This window comes from Pristiophorus japonicus, chromosome 8 (genome assembly GCF_044704955.1).
Source record: "Pristiophorus japonicus isolate sPriJap1 chromosome 8, sPriJap1.hap1, whole genome shotgun sequence".
Taxonomy (NCBI): Eukaryota; Metazoa; Chordata; class Chondrichthyes; family Pristiophoridae; genus Pristiophorus; species Pristiophorus japonicus.
The window spans coordinates 161,425,467-161,430,500 of NC_091984.1; positions in this window are offsets into that span (position 1 = coordinate 161,425,467).

Below are 5,034 nucleotides of genomic sequence, written 5' to 3' on the forward strand. Positions count from 1 at the left end.
AAAAACCACCATGCGTGGTACCGACTTCAGTAGGCTCTCCATGATTCTCTGGAAGATCGCTGCAGCCAACCGAATTCCAAACGGGCATCTGTTGTAGATGAATAGTCCCTTGTGTGTGTTGATGCAGGTGAGGCCCGTCGAAGACACCTCCAGCTCTTGCGTCATTTAGGCCGAGGTCAGGTCGAGCTTGGTGAACGTCTTGCCTCCTGCCTGTGTCTCAAATAGGTCGTCTGCCTTAGGTAGCGGGTATTAGTCCTGTAGCGAGAAACGATTAATAGTTACTTTATAATCGCCGCAAATCCTGACCGTGCCATCACTTTTGAGTACTGGAACAATCGGGCTGGCCCACTCGCTGAATTCCACTGGGGAGATGATGCTCTCGCGTTGCAGCCTGTCCAGCTCGATTTCCACTCTCTCCCTCATTGTGTGTGGTACCGCTTGCGCCTTGTGGTGAATGGGTTGTGCCTCTGGGACCAAGTGGATCCGCACCTTCACCCCGGAAAAGTTTCCAATGCCTGGCTCAAAGAGGGAAGGAAATTTGTTAAGAACCTGGGTACATGAGGCCTCATCGACATGTGACAGCGCTCGGATGTCATCCCAGTTCCAGCGGATTTTGCCCAGCCAGCTCCTTCCAAGCAGGGTGGGGCCATCGCCCGGGACAATCCAGAGTGGCAGTTCGTGCACCGTGACCTCATAGGTGACCTTGACCATGACGCTGCCCAAGACAGTGATAAGCTGTTTGGTGAACGTTCTCAGTTTCGTGTGGATGGGGCTCAGGGCTGGTCTGAGTACCACAGTCTCTCAAACATCTTTTTAATCATGATGGATTGGCTAGCGCCAGTGTCCAGTTCCATGGCTATGGCTAAGCCATTCAATTTTACATTTAGCATTATAGGTGGACATTTCGTCGAAAATGTGTGCACCCCGTGTACTTCAGCATCTGCCTCCTCTCTCTGAGGCTCGAAATTGCTTTGGTCCATTCTGGACCGATCTTTCTCTGCCATGTGGTGCTTAGCAGGTTTTGCAGAGCTTGCAGCTTGTCTGCAAGCTTGTTGGAGGTGCCCCATTGTTCCACAACTCTTGCAAACATACCCTTTGAAGCGGCATGAATAGGATGAATGGAAGCCTCCACAACGCCAACAAGGTGTGTTTTGCCTTGCATTCATCCTTTGTTGTGGACTCTGAGTCATCTGGGTCACCTGAGGCCTGCTGGCAGTTGCAGACTCGTGGTTTCTGCCCTGTACATTTCTGCTCGCAAACACAGTTCCAGTTAATTTATGAACATTGCTAGCGCTTGTGTGCTGAGAGATTTGTTTGGTGTTATCACTGGTGGACATAAACGCCTGTGCTATCGCAATGGCCTTACTGAGGGTCGGTGTCTCTACAGTCAAAAGTTTTCGTGGGATGGTCTCGTGGCCAATGCCCAGTACAAAAAAGTCTCTGAGCATCTGCTCCAGGTAGCCATCAAACTCACATTGTCCTGCAAGTCGCCTTAGCTCAGTGACGTAGCTCACCACTTCCTGACCTTCGGATCGCTGGCACGTGTAGAACCGATGCCTCGCCATCAGCACGCTCTCCCTCGGATTAAGATGCTCCCGAACCAGTGTACACAGCTCCTCATACGACTTATCTGTGGGTTTCACCGGAGCCAGAAGTTTCTTCATGAGGCTGTAGGTTGGTGCCCCGCAGACCGTGAGGAAGACCACTCTCCTTTTTGCAGCATTTCTTCTCCGTCCAGCTCGTTGGCTACAAAGTACTGGTCTAACCATTCGATATAGGCTTCCCAGTCCTCACCCTCTGAGAACTTCTCCAGGATGCCCACAGTTTGCTGCACCTTTGCATTGGATTTGTGTACTCGTCGCCAATTGTTGTGTTCCTAACACTGATGAGACTGCACACAGGGAGGTTAAAGTAACAGTGACCTCAGTCTTTATTAAAACACTCCAGAGTGAGTAACAGGTCTTAGGGGCCGGCTTATATACAGTGCTCCCAAGGAATGCTGGGATCCCTTGGGACTTCAGTGGATGCACTCCCTGGTGGCGAAACATGGGAGTGCATACTTTACAGATACACAACAGCAAATGAGCCGAATTTCCCAGTCACATGTGTATTTTTGTGGTCAAGGTGGGATTTGGAGGCGGGTGCTTGAGATTGACCAGACACAGCTCTGTGATCTCTCACCCTCAACTGTCCTCCTCTCCTGTGTCAGCCTGTTGTTCAGCCCCTGTTCTGTCCGGCTCAGGTAGACAGAGTTCCTGTGGGCAACCGAGCTTGAAGAAAACATCAGCCAACACAGAACAGAAATCTGCTAGGGCGGCGAATATCGCTGATTGACTTTTAGTAATAACTACACCGGTGCAGAGTAAATTATCAGCGGACTGGATTATCTATCAGTGATTTTACTCACGTACCTGCCTGTAAAATGATTAGAGGCGAGAGTTTTAGTGCAGGATTGCAGCAGCGTACCTGATAAAGGCAGTGCTGTGTGCCTGGGCCGTGTGTACTCTGATCCGACAGGTTCAAGGAGCGAGGCATGTACAGCTGATTCAGCGCTCGGAGCCGAGCTCCCACCTGCTCTCTCATCTGTGTCAGCTCTTTCAAATATTGCACACCCCCCCCAAAAAACAAACCCAAAATCTGCAGAATGAGAGGTGATCTTATCGAAACACATAAGATAACAAGGTGGATGCAGAGAGGATATTTCCACTCATAAGAACATAAGAACATACGAAATAGGAGCAGGTGTAGGCCATACGGCCACTTGAGCCTGCTCCGCCATTCAATAAAATCATGGCTGATCCGGTTATGGACTCAGGTCCACTTCCCTGCTCACTCCCCATAACTCCTTAATCCTTTATTGGTTAAGAAGCTGTCTAGCTTTGCCTTAAATTTACTCAATGTTCCGGCTTCCATGGCTCACTGAGGCAGCAAATTCCACAGATTTACAACCCTCTGAGAGAAGAAATTCCTCTTCATCTCAGTTTTAAATGGACAGACCCTCATAGGGGAAACTAAAACTAGGGGGCATAGTCTCAGAATAAGGGGCCACCCATAGAGCTGTGGAGCCTGGGTCATTGAATATATTTAAGGTGGAGATAGACAGATTTTTGAACAATAAAGGAGTAAAGGGTTGTGGGGAGCGGGCGGGGAAGTGGAGCTGAGTCCATGATCAGATCAGCCATGATCGTATTGAATCGAGGGGCCAGGTGGCCTATTCCTGCTCCTGTTTCTTATGTTCTTATTCTATTCTCTGTGGTGCGGCTGAACATCACTGAGTGACCCTGGAGTTGGCAACCCTCCTGGACTCTCCAGGAATTAAAGACTGATCCCCGGGACACTGCTGTGAGCAAAAAAAAAGGAGAAAAATCTTCGGTACATTAAAAGAATTGTGTTATTTTTTTCAATTTTTCCAGCACTTTCATTTATTAGTTTATTAGTTTCATTTATTGCAGGAACGGTAGTGTGGTGATTATGTTATGGGACCAGTAATCCAGCGGCCTGGACCAATGATCCAGAGACATGAGTTCAATCCCTCCACGGCAGCTGGGGAATTTAAATTCAGTTAATTAAATACATCTGGAATAAAAAGTGAGTGTTAGTAATGGTGACAATAAAACTATTGGATTGCTGTAAAAATCCACCTGGATCACTAATGTCCTTTAGGGAGGAAATCTGCCGTCCTTACCCGGTCTGGCCCATACGTGACTCCAGACCCACAGGTTGACTCTTAACTGCCCTCTGAAATGGCCAAGCAAGCCACTCAGTTGTAACAAACCGCGAAGAAAAACAATAATAAGATTAAAACCGGACCGACCACCTGGCATCGACCTCGGCACCGGCTATGGGCACAACAACGGCACATCCGCCCAGTCGACCCTGCAAAGTCCTCCTCACCAACATCTGTGCCAAAATTGAGAGAGCTGCCCCACAGACTCGTCAAGCACCAGCCTGACATAGTCCTACTCACAGAATCAGACCTTTCAGCCAATGTCCCAGACTCCTCCATCACCCGAGGTGGGGGCTCAGTGGTACACAATCAGGAGGGAGTGGCCCTGGGAGTCCTCAACATTAACTCCGGACCCCATGAAGTCTCATGGCATCAGGTCAAACATGGGCAATGAATCCTCCTGCTGATTACCACCTCCCGTCCTCCCTCAGCTGATGAATCAGTACTCCTCCATGTTGAACACCACTTGGAAGAAGCACTGCGAGTAGCAAGGACACAGAATATACTCTGGGTGGGGGACTTCAATGTCCATCACCAAGACTGGCTCAGTAGTACCACTACTGACTGAGCTGGCCCAGTCCTGAAGGACACAGCTGACAGACTGGGCCTGCAGCAGATGGTGAGAGAACCAACACGAGGGAAAAACCTACTTGACCTCGTCCTCACCAATCTACCTGTCACTGATACATCCACCACCTTCAACAATCACTCCCTCCACCACCGGCGCACCGTGGCTGCAGTGTGCACCATCTACAAGATGCATTGCAGCAACTCGCCAAGGCTTCTTGGGCAGCACCTTCCAAACCTGCGACCTCGACCACCCAAGGACAAGGGCAGCAGGTGCATGGGAACACCACCACCTCCACGTTCCCATCCATGTTACACACCATCTTGACTTGGAAATAAATCGCCCATTCTTTCATCATCGCTGGATCAAAATCCAGAAACTCCCTTTCTAACAGCACTGTGGGAGCACCTTCACCACACGGACTGCAGCTGTTCAAGAAGGTGGCTCACCATCACGTTCTCAAGGGCAATTAGGGATGGGCAATAAATGCCGGCCTTGCAGGTGATGCCCATATCCCATCAACGAATAATAAAAATAATCCTGCACTGACATGATCGACTCCATTGTCATAGTCACTGCCATAATCACTCTATAGTCTTGATCACCTCCCTAGTCATTGTCACCTCCATAGTCATTGTCAGCTCCATAGTCATTGTCAGTTCCGAGTCATTGTCAGTTCCATCGTCATTGTCACCTCCATAGTCATTGTCACCTCCATAGTCATTGTCACCTCAATGCA